The sequence below is a fragment of the Pristiophorus japonicus genome, chromosome 9 (assembly GCF_044704955.1).
Source record: "Pristiophorus japonicus isolate sPriJap1 chromosome 9, sPriJap1.hap1, whole genome shotgun sequence".
Lineage (NCBI taxonomy): Eukaryota > Metazoa > Chordata > Chondrichthyes > Pristiophoridae > Pristiophorus > Pristiophorus japonicus.
In genome coordinates, this window is record NC_091985.1 from 210,612,306 (window position 1) to 210,625,071 (window position 12,766).

At 46.9% G+C, this 12,766-nt stretch overlaps 1 protein-coding gene across 1 annotated transcript in view; it reads left to right on the top strand.

Moving 5' to 3' along the window:
• LOC139273573 (zinc finger protein 850-like) overlaps positions 1-12,766 on the top strand; it is a 132,652-nt gene that overhangs the window by 18,190 nt on the left and 101,696 nt on the right. The window lies entirely within an intron of this gene.

Below are 12,766 nucleotides of genomic sequence, written 5' to 3' on the forward strand. Positions count from 1 at the left end.
AATTGTGTGTTTCAGTGAAGTTAGGCGCAATGCTGCAGTTAATTGTGGGTGCTGAACTGTTTCTGGCGAATTCATGTGGACTGTGTTAATTGGGAATAGATGTGTGTGGGATCATTCTGTTCTGAACACATTGCTGGGCTGCGGGCTTGTCCTCAGTCCCAGTTAAGAAATGTTTTTGACACCAAATCCAGGGACTACTTACATGATGGCGCCAAATCCAGGGTCCACTTATATTGTGACACCAAATCCAGGGATCACTTACATTCAGACAGTAAAACCAGGGACCACTTGCATTGTGATCCCAAATCCAGGGGGCACTTACCGATGACACCAAATCCATGGACCACTTACACTGAGAATCTAGATTCAGGGACCACTCACACGCTGACACCAAATCCAGGGATTACCAATACTGTGACACAAAATCCAGGAACCAGGTACACTGAAGCACCAAATTCGGGGACCACTTATACTAAGACACCAATTTATATAGCGTCTTTCACGACCACCGGACATCTCAAAGTTTTTTTTACAGCCAATAAAGTACTTTTTGAAGTTAGTCACTGTTGTAATGTGGGAAACGCAGCAGCCAATTTGCGCACAGCGAGCTCCCACAAACAGCATTGTGATAATGACCAGATAATCTGTTTTTTTTGTTATGTTGATTTAGGGATAAATATTGGCCAGGGCAGCGTGGATAACTTCCCCGGTCTTCTTCGAAATACAGGCAACTCACGATTATCTGGGTCCCTCGGGGATTGGGCTATGCTGGGTAAACGATTTCTCAGTTAGAGTGAGTTGACATTATAAAGTTAAAACTTCAATGAATAAATACTGTGCAAACAGTAACAAGGCAGTTAAGTATGGACATTACCAACATGTGTGCAGGTGGCCTCAAGGTGGAGATTGTCTAGCTCCGGGGTTCCGGAGTGCGCTGCCTTCTCAGGCCGAAAGGACTCCGGCCTCAGTGACCCGATTCCTTCCCGAGCCGAAAGGACTCCGACGTCAGCGGTGGCTACGAGAGACAGCGGCTGCAGCAGCACGCACAAACAAGGCATTTCTAATGCCATTACAAAGGTTTCCCATTGCATCCGTGTGCGATAATCGAGAGCTGCCTGTAATATGGGATCTTTTAGCCCACTTGAAAGAACAAACGGGGCCTTTGTTTACAGTGCAGTGCTCCCTCAATCTTCTGACTCAGAGGTGAGTGTGCTACGCACTGAGCAAAATTACATAGAATATACGGCACAAAAACGGGTCATTCGGACTATCCAGTCCATGTCGGCGTTTATGCGCCGCTCGGGAATTATAGCGCCTCAATATAAGGAATGGTAATCTTCATCCCAGGTATAGGGGTTATTAAGATCAGAAAAAACAAACTCAAGCTGCCAGAATGAACATGGTTCAGTGCTCAAAGCAATCACTTTAAATCCAGGTCCATTCAGGAACGTGGGCTTTCAATGGCGTGGCTTCTTCCCAGCATTCACCGCGGGGGAGAATGTGCCGCACGCAGCCTACAGGAGCCTAATGCGCAAGCGCGGAACCCGCCTTGGTTTGGAGCACGTGCAGTGCGTGTAATGGTGGAGACAGTATCGAGCGGCTGCGGACAACTCGGTAAGATTCAGCGGAGGGGCGTAATGGATCCGCGAGAGGCCGGAGAGGGTTCCTAAACAACTGGTGTATGCCGCAAGCCCGGAATAATAACCTGATAGCCCCACGTTTGCAGCTCGCGGCTTTCTCCAGGTCACAGGCCCAGGCTAACGGCCGCCATCTTTGTACAGGAAGGCCGCTTCAGCGCTCCACCATCTTGAAACAGTGAGTAGTAAAGCGCATGCGCGGCTCTCTTGGTTATAAATCGTGGGCAGAGATTCAGTGTCTGGTCCCAATCGGGTCCTATTGTCCGCGTTATAAAATGGCTGCCTCAGTTATTTTTCTCTCACTCTTCACACGTTGGATTTCTCACCATCCCTCCTAAAGATGCTGCTCAGTTTACATCCCACACATTTGTAGCAACAGCCACAGTCCCAGGGCTGGAATGCCCCGTCTACAGTCCAAGGGTTAGAATCCCCATGTACAGTCCCAGGGTTAGAATCCCCACGTACAGTCCCAGGGTTAGAAGCCCTACATACAGTCCCAGGGTATAAATTTCCATGTATAGTCCCAGAGTTAGAATCCTCATGTACAGTCCCAGGGTTAGAAGTCCCCATGTACAGTCCCAGGGTTAAAATCCCCATGTACAGTCCCAGGGTTAGAATCCTCATGTACAGTCCCAGCGTTAGAATCTCCATGTACAGTCCCAGGGTTAGAATCTCCATGTACAGTCCCAGGGTTAGAATCCTCAGATACAGTCGCAGGGTTAGAATATCCATGTACAGTCCCAGGGTTGGAAACCCCGTGTATAGTCCCAGGGTTAGAATCCCCATGTACAGCCCCAGGGTTGGAATCCTGGGACCGAACGCAGACATAAAAAAAGAAGCCTTGAATCTTAGTTGGGAAAGCAATCATAGAAACATGATTCAGTTTCTATACTAATATATTTGAAATCAAATCCAATGAATTGTTGCAAGTAACATATTCCTTTCATGCCGAGTGGGAAACAATTGATGTCTGGGATGTGCAGAGTGTTCGCGCCTGGTTACACAGCGTGTCTCATGGCTCTCCACTACAATTGCACTTCTTTCAGTTCAGAGTCTTATTTACAAATCCAACTGACTGGATGGACCTCGCCGTTTAAACCCCATCACAGAAATATCATCACTTGATGTTCATTTATGCTAAACCTTAATAAAACATTGGTTAGACCTTAGCTTGAGTATTGTGTTCAACTCTGGGCTTCAAACTTTAGGAATAATGCCAAGCTTTTAGAGAGGGTGCAGAATGAATGGTGCCAGGATAAGAACATAAGAAATAGGAACAGGAGTAGGCCAAACAGCCCCTCGAGCCTGCTCTGCCATTCAATAAGATCATAGCTGATCTGATTATGGACTCAGCTGCACTTTCCTGCCCGCTCCCCATAACCCCTTATCCCCTTATCGTTTAAGAAACTGTCTATTTCTGTCTTAAATTTATTCAATATCCCAGCTTCCACAGCTCTCTGAGGCAGCAAATTCCACAGATTTACAACCCTCAGAGAATAAATTTCTCCTCATCTCTGTTTTAAATGGGCGGCCCCTTATTCTAAGATCATGCTCTCTAGTTCTAGTCTTCCCCCATCAGTGGAAACATTCTCTCTGCATCCATCTTATCAAGCCCCCTCATAATCTTATACGTTTCAATAAGATCACCTCTCATTCTTCTGAATTCCAATGAGTAGAGGCCCAACCTACTCAATCTTACCTCATAAGTCAACCCCTTCATCTCCGGAATCAACCTAGTGAACCTTCCCTGAACTGCCTCCAAAGCAAGGAGTGGATCAGGAACTTCAGTTATGTGGAGAGACTGGAGAATGTTTCCTCCGGAGAGCAGAAAAGGATAAAAGGAGATTTGATAGAGATGTACAAAAAGAGTAAATATGGAGAAAGTGTTTCCAGTGGCAGAAGGGTAGGTAACCAGAGGAGTCAGACTTCAGATGATTGGCAAAAGAACCGGGGGTGAGATGTGGAATCATTTGTTACACAGTGACTAGTTGTGACTTGGAATGCTCTGCCTGAAAGGGTGGTGGAAGCAGATTAATAGTAACTTTCAAATAATACTTGAAGGGAAAAATATACTGTGCTATGGGTAAAGAGCAGAGGATTGAGACTCACTGAATAGTTCTACCAAAAGGCTGGCACAGACACGATGGGCTGAATGGCCTCCTTCTGTGCTGTACCACTCTCCGGAAATGGTGGATGGTCTTACACAGAGTGTTCTGCGCGGTGGAATATGCCCTATTTCCATCATCAGGGGGGCAGCGCACGGAAAGGGCTGATCCCGGAGAGCGCCTTCCTGCGCGGAGCGGCTCCCTGAGACTGTCCGGAGTGAGCGCAGCCTCAGCAACACCGAGTGCAGGTCTCAGATCCCGAGTCAGAGCCGCAGGGCCTGGCAGACAAGTGGCCAGGGCTGCGGCACCAGGAAACCCTGGGGGCAGCACCTCCCCCACACAAGGAAAACAAAAGCTTGCATTTATACAGAAGGCCCAGCAATTCCAGGCCGCACTGTGTTGGGATGGGCACTGGATGTTGAAGTCAGTCCCTGGCCTCCTGTGTAGGTCTGTTTGTTGCATCAGTTTGAGCTGCAGTGGGGATGGAGGAGAAGCTGCTGGGTTTAACCCCCAGTACTTCTCTGCCCAATAGGATCAACAATTTCCCATGTGGTCCTGTCGGGGGAGGTAGGTTCCCTTCCCTGAAGGACATCAGTGACCAGTTGGATTTTTATGACAATCCAGCAGCTTTCATGGTGACATTTCTCCAGTGCCAGCCTTACAAATGACCAGATTCATTGAGCTCAATTTCACAGCCTGTCTTTATGATTTGGTAGGTTCTCTCTCACCTTCCATTTCCTGTTTGAAATTTATTTTACAGGGTGTCCAAAGGGGAGGATTTGCAGACGGGAATCTCAAACCAAACGTCACGTCAAGATCTCACGGAGTTACTCAATACATCAGGACCGAAATATGATCGGCCTTTGAACATGGAAGCTAAACGCACCGTTTACAATGGGAAGAAATGGTACACATGCTCTGTGTGTGGACAAGGCTTCAGCCTATCGTCCAACCTGGAGAGACACAAGCGCAGTTACACTGGGGAGAGGCCATTCATCTGCTCCCTGTGTGGACAGGGTTTCACTCGGTCATCCGATCTGCTGACACACCAGTGACTTCACACTGGCGAGAGACCATTTACCTGCTCAGTGTATGGAAAGGGATTCACTCGGTCATACCATCTTGTAACTCACCAGCGAATTCACACTGGGGAGAGGCCATTCACCTGCTCCGTGTGTGGCAAGGGATTCGCTCAATCATTCGAATAGCTGACACACCAACGAGTTCACACTGGGGAGAGACCGTTCACCTGCTCTGAGTGTGCGAAGGGTTTCACAAAGTCATCCACCCTGCTGAAACACCAGCGAGTTCATATTGGGGAGAGGCCGTTCACCTGCTCTGAATGTGGCAAGGGAGTCACTCAGTCATCCCACCTACTGAGACACCAGCGAGCTCACAAGTTACTGCAAGGTTTGGATTCTGCTGTTGTTGCTGCTGTTAATCACATCCTGGATTGAATCGTGTTCATTCTGACTGTTGGAGTTTGTTTCTGCTGGTGTTAATAATCTTTTAACTGAGCTGGAGTTTAATATTTTGATATTTCAAATAACACAGTTTGTCAATATTTAATGTCTCCAAGATAAGAGGAGACTAGTTGATGTCCTGTTACTGACTGCTACATTTTGGGGCCTTTTCTCCTTTCTAACTCTACATTATTTCAGTTTTCATACCTTTGGTTACTCTCATGGACAAGTCCCAGCTCCCCATACCTTCCAGCGTGCCTCTCCTAGCCTTGGGATGCAGCGATGGTATCGGTAACATGCCCAGGATCACGAAACACAAAACCCAGTCTGTTAATCACTTTCAGCTACTAGACTTTGCGTGTGACCCACAGCATCTCACTCACCTTCAATGTGTCAATAGAGCATCCCGCCTGCAAACCTCATCTTGAATTTAAATCCACTCAGCAAATGTATTTAACAAAATATAAACAAGTAAATACATAATGGTCCAATAATCCAACTTTATATTCAAAGCAAGAAGTCTGTTATCTAACTCCTCGAGTGGACAAAATAAATATCCCAAATGTAAGAGCTCCTCGAATCCTTCAATACCTTTCAAATCATGACCAGTTCCTCCTTATTCTAGAATTCACCATCCCTGTGGGAGTCGATATTGATCAAAAACTGCTAATTGGAAATTTCTAACATTTTTTCTCTTTCCGGTGTTTAAAGCTGACCAGTTTCTTCTCCCAGAGAATCTCCAAAGAGATTCTTTGATTTAAACACAGATCTCCCCTCTCTTTTATCTGGGATGAGAGTTACTGGGAATTTGAATACCTGACCACTCAAAAGGGCCTGTCAGTCAAATGCAGACTGAACCAATCACACAGCTTGGTGTCAGTGTGAACTATTACTCTCTCCAGCCTGTAACCGATGAAACTTGTAACACTGAGGCTGAAATTTCACTTCAGTGCACCGGGGGTGCAGGCAGTGCTGGGCACAGAGGGAGCAGCAAACCGGTTCGGAGTGGGCACGCTGGCTTTGCCCTTTCCCGGGGTTTTCCAAAGCATGTGCTGGGGCCCAGTGAGCTTTCACTGCTCTCGGGTATTTCTGTGCGTGTCCTCACTGGCCCTGGAATTCCCACACATTGCCAGCTCTCTGTGCCTTCAAACACTGGAGTAAAGCCGAGTCCTGCAGGCACACAGTCACCAGGAGGAGTTTCTAACTGTCTAGACCGAACTTTTGGGGATTAATACCACTTTTGGGCCAGATGTGGTCCTGTTTCCTGTTCCCTTGGTTTAAATCTTTATTTGTTCTTTTTGGTTTGGTTTCACTTTCAATGATGGGCCTCCCACTAAAAGCACTTTGTCTGATCTGCCTTTGGGAATTAGCAGACCCATGGCATCACTGACATGCCAATCGATTCCACAGAATCAGCTAGTTAGAAACTCTAATCAGATCAGGGGAAAGGACAGGGTTTGTCTGTTATTGACTGCAATGTAAGCTTAAACCAGAGTGAGTAATAGAATAGATTAGATTATAATGTGAGATGCTTACACATACAATTGTGAAACTATAAGAAATAATATAATTAACAGTAGGCAGATTCGTTTAAGGATATTGAGAACATTGCTGAAGAAAAGTATCTGCTGGGATCCAGGGAATATGTTCAAGTTCCAGCAGTCTTTTCCTTGCTTCCTGCCAAAACCCAGCAGAGAAGACAAAGAAGAGTTCGGTGCCAGAGGTGGATCACTACAGGGTATAAAAGTGAAGGGAGACTGATGTAAGCGGGCAGTTGGGACTGGAGACTCCGGAGATCAAGCTCAGGGTGCCCAATGTTCCATCCAGCGGGCTGACCTCATGTCAGTTACTGTGGACACATGGAACTTGCATGTTTACTCTGATTGATGGATCAGTATAAGGTACGGCATTGGGCAGAGAATCTGCTCATCTTTTACTTCTCAATAAGGTATTTAAGTTGCTGACACTGGACTCAAGAACCTGGTAATTAATAAGACAAGGCATTAGCTAGAATCTTCATCATCATCATAGGTAGTCCCTCGGAATCGAGGAGGACTTGCTTCCACTCCCAAAGTGAATTCTTTTATGGCTGAACAGCCCGATACGAGAGCCACAGACCCTGTTACAGGTGGGACAGACATTCGTCGAGCGAAGCTGTCAGTGGGGCTGGTTTGCCATGCGCTCCTTCCGCTGCCTGCACTTGGCCTCTTCATGCTCTTTGAGTTGAGACTCGAAGATCTCAACGCCCGCCCAGATGGACTTTTTCCACCTCAGGCGATCTGCGGCCAGGTTCTCCCAGCTGTCAGTGGTAATGTCACACTTTACCAGGGAGGCTTTGAGGGTTTCCTTATAACGTTTCCGCTGTCCTCCTTTGGCTCATTTACCATGAAGGAGCTCCACATAAAGCATTTGCTTAGGGAGGCTCATATCTGTCATGCATACTATGTGGCCTGCCCAGCGAAGCTTACACCTCTTTACTCTACTCCTTTTACATTTTTACTATTAAATCTACTTTTCCGACCATTGTCTTCTCCCAAAATATATCACCTCATGTTTCTCTGCATTAAACTTCATCTGACATCTACATTTACTAATCTGTGTATTCACACACAAGTCACACAGTCATCTTCACAGTTGGCCATAGTCCCAGTTTTGGTGTCATCTGGAGATTTTGATCGTGTGCCCCATATACCCAAACCCAGATCATATCTCTATATTGAGAAGGGCAATGCTCCCAACACCGATCCTGGGGACACCACTATTTACATCCATCCAGTCTGAACATCCATTAACCACTACCCTCTCTTTTCTGCCCTTTACACAATTACCTATCCACCCTGTCCCACTCCCTTTAATACTGTATGCCTTCATTTGATTAACAAGCCTCCTGTTCAGCACCTTATCAAATGCCTTTTGACAATCCATCTGCACAATATCCACTGCATTTCCTTTCTCACTGCACTGTGTTATTTCCTGAAATAATTCCTGCTGTCTGTCCTGAACAAATCCATTTCACTACTAAATTGTTGCAAAGTTTGCTCCACACCACCGGGTTTCATCTGTTTAAAACCACAACTGAAAGGTCCACAAAGTGGCCCCGTGGCAAACTCCAGGAGAGGGAGGAAATGAGCGTCTGTAAATGAAGGAGACTGGTGAGGCAGCGTCTGTAAATGGAGAATTGTTGACTGGTCAGAGAGCGTCTGGAAATGGTGACTGGTGAAGGAGCGTCTATAAATGAAGGAAAAATGGAGACAAGTCAGGGAGTGTCTATAAATGGAGGCGAAATGATGCCTGGTCAGGGCGTGTCTGTAAATGAAGGAGGAATGGTGACTGGTCAGGGAGCGTCTGTAAATGAAGAAGAAATGGGGACTGGTCAGGGAGCATCTGTAAATGAAGGAAGAATGGGGACTGGTTCTGGAGTGTCTAAATGAAGGAAAAATCGTGACTGGACAGGGGGTGTCTGTAAATGAAGGAGAAATAGTGACTGGGTTCAGTTGGACACTCACTGGTTCCTCTCTCTCTCGACCCTCTCATATGCAATATTTGTGGAGGATTTTTACTAAATCTGATTTAAAAAAAATGATAAATGATACAGAAAATAACTGATTTCACATTTTATGTAACATAGTTCTCTAAAGTGATGGTTCAAATGAACTTCAAATAAGTGTAAAGTGTGTTCAGTCTATGACACCAACAAGCCATGGACACAAAGAGAACAGGCTTGGTGTTTGATATGGTAGAAGGTGAACTAGATGAGAACTGAAATAACCTAGAGTAAGAAAAGTCCGGGAACAGTCGGTAGCAGCACATCAATTCGTCTCATATTGTGGTGAAATCAAATATTCCAAACACTGTGTTTGAAACAAATATGATTCGTCAATATTTAAAGAAAATGAAAAAAATATATATTTATTTTAAATATTGATGAAGAATATTAGTGTCCAGCCAATTGTAGGGGTTTATTATCAGCAGAAACAAACTCTTAACTGCCACAATGAACATGGTTGAGTGCTTAATGCAATCACAGTAAATCCTGTTCCATTCAATGGCGAGGTGATTACCCAGCATTCCCGGCGGGGAAGAATGTGCCGCACCCAGACTACAGGAGGCCAGTGCGCAGGCGCGTGACCCGCCTGGGTTTGGAGCATGCGCGGTGCTGTGTTCGGTGCACAGACAGAGGCCGCAGACGAACAGCTGCGCGGAGCCGATTCTTCAGCGGGTAGGAAACGGCGGGGCGCGGGGGAGTAACTCACCCGCGGGTGGGCTCCATCAACAACTGGTGTAGGCCGCAAGTCCCGAATGAGAACCTGCAGCTCCCGCGTTTGCAGCTTCCGGGGGAGTTTCCCAGTCACAGGCCCAGGTTAATGGCAGCCATCTTTGTAAAGAAAGGCTGAGGGTTTGTGCGCAGTCACCTTCATCCATCGAACGGTACAGCGCATGCGACACCATCTTTGCCAAGGAACAATGAGTAGGCGGGGCTTCAGGGTCCCAGTGACAGGAGGGATAATCAGACTCACTGATTTAATTCTCATTCTGCACACGGGGGCTTTCTCAGCATCTCTCCTGAAGGCGCTGGTAAGTGCTGGGTTACGATTTACAGCCCACATAATTGTAACGGAAGGGCCCAGATTTAGATCCCCTTACAGAAAGAAAGAAAGACTTGCATTTATATAGCGCCTTCCATGACCACTGGATGTCTCAAAGCAGTTTACAGCCAACGAAGTACTTTTGAAGTGTAGTTACCGTTGTAATGTAGGAAATGCGGCAACCTATTTGCACACAGCAAACTCCCACAAACTGTCATCATCATCACAGGCAGTCCCTCTAATCGAGGATGACTTACTTCCACGTCAAAAAGTTCACAGGTGTTTCAATGAAGGACCTAAAATTCCAGGTCCTGAACTATATGGAAGATGCCTGTGCGTGGATTTTTTTTAATGTGTGGTGACCGTTGCACACCAGTTACCACACGGGCTTGACAGAGCTAGTTCTTGGTCCAGTGCCAAGGATTAAAAGACGACTGGAGACCAGCTCTGCTGCACAGACCTAGTGTGCACACATATCACAGTGTTGGCTGGCCCATGCTGCCCCTGGGCCTACGCCTCTCCTGGGCCCCCAACTCGTGCCTCTCCTGGGCCCCGATCACATCCCTCTACAATCTCTCGCCGCTCCTTCGTCCCAACCTCCCCGTTCCTGCTCCAATCGCTGACCTGGATCTTGGTGATGTCCATCTTCACTGCCGTTGCTCTCCTGCTCCAGCATGTGCTGCTCCCTGGAGTGATATGCCGCTACGCTGCTGCTTCCATTCCCCGGCCTGCTCCGATGGTGCTCACAGGTCGGGACCGCTCAGCCTGCTGGGCCAGGCCGCCACATTGCTCCTTCTGCTCCCCGCCATGCTGCTCCTTCCACTCCCTGGCCTGCTCCTCCACAAACTGTAGTGTGATAATGACCAGATAATCTGTTTTTAGTGATGTTGATTGAGGGATCTATATTGGCCAGGATACTGGGGATAACTCTACTGCTCTTCTTCAAAATATTGCCTGGGACTTTTATGTCCACCTGAGAGGGCAGACGGGTTTAACGTCTCATCTGAAAGACAGCACCTTACTCCAGTACAGCACTGAGGGAGTGCTGTACTGTCAGAGGTATCATCTTTCAGATGAGATGTTAAACTGAGACCCTGTCTGCTCTCTCAGGTAGATTTAAATGATCCAAAGCCCTATTTCAAAGAAGAGCAGTTACCTCGGCATCCTGGCCAATATACATCCCTCAATCAACATCACTAAAAACAGATTATCTGGTCATTATCACATTGCTGTTTGTGGGAGATTGCTGTGTGCAAATTGGCTGCCGTATTTCCTACATTTACATAGGAAATACAACAGCTGCCCTTTCAACTCCTCCCTTCCCACTATCCAGGACCCCAAACACTCCTTCCAGGTGAAACAGTGATTTACTTGTACTGCTTTAAATTTAGTATACTGTATTCATTGCTCACAAAATGGTCTTCTCTACATTGGAGAGACTAAACGACATTGGGTGATTGCATTGCGGAACACCTCCGTTCAGTCAAAAGCGAGATTCTGAGTTTTGAATTGCTTGGCATTTTAATTCTCCGGACCACTCCCTCTCTGTCCTCGGCCTCCTACACTGTTCCAAGTGTAGCTCAGCATAAGCTCAAGAAACAGCATTTCAACTTTCGATTAGGCACTTTACAGCCTTCCGGATTCAACATTGATTTTAACAATTTCACACCACATCCGCTCCCGTTTTTTAGTACAGCAGCTGTTGGTAATGATTCAGCTATTGCCATTTCATCATCATCCTCATCATCATAGGCAGTCCCTCGGATTCGAGGAAGACTTGCTTCCACTCTTAAAATGAGTTCTTAGGTGGGTCTGAACAGTCCAATACGAGAACCACAGTCCCTGTCACAGGTGGGACAGATAATCGTTGAGGAAAGGGGTGGGTGGGACTGGTTTGCCGCATGCTCTTTCCACTGCTTGTGCTTAATTTCTGCATGCTCTCGGTGGTGAGACTCGAGGTGCTCAGCATCCTCCTGGATGCACTTCCTTCACTTAGGGTGATCTTTGGCCAGGGCTTCCCAGGTGTCATTGGGGATATTGCAATTTTTCAGGGAGGCTTTGAGGGTGTCCTTGTTATGTTTCCTCTGCCCACCTTTGGCTCGTTTGCCGTGAAGGAGTTCTGAGTAGAGCGCTTGCTTTGGGAGTCTCGTGTCTGGCATGCGAACAATGTGGCCTGCCTAGCGGAGCTGATCAAATGTGGTCAGTGTTTCAATGCTGGGGATGTTGGCCTAGTCGAGGACGCTAACATTGGTTCGTCTGTCCTCCCAGGATCTTGCGGAGACATTGTTGGTGGTATTTCTTCAGCGTCTTGAGGTGTCTACTGTACATAGTCCATGTCTCTAAGCCATACAGGAGGGCGGGTATTACTGCAGCCCTGTAGACCATGAACTTGGTGGCAGATTTAAGGGCCTGGTCTTCGAACACTCTTCCTCAGTCGGCCGAAGGCCGCACTGGAGGCGATATTGAATCTCCACATCAATGTCTGCTCTTTATTGCCATTTACACCTTGTCCAGACACATTTTTTGTTTCTTTACTTGTCCCATAATCATCTCCTTTTGCCTTGCAGCATCATCCCTTTTGTCATTTAATCTCTGCTGCCTCCCACCCTAACACAGAACTTCCCTTTTGTTCTTTCCTCCCCTCCCCTCTTTCTCTGCCTCTGCACTTACTTAAAACCTGTTACATTTTTAATTTTTACCAGTCCTGATGAAAAGTCATTAACCTGAAAGTCATTAACTCTGTTTCCTTCTCCGCAGATGCTGGCTGAGTATTTCCAGTATTTTTTATTTTATTTCAGGTTTCCAGCATCTGCAGCATTTTTCTTTTGTACAAGTGTAGAACTGAACCCAGCAGAGTCAGCACCTTCAGGGGAGGAGAGGGAGGGGAACCAGTGAGTGTAGAACTGAACCCAGCCAGAGTCAGCACCATCAGGGGAGGAGAGGGAGAGGAACCAGTGAGTGCAGAACTGAACCCA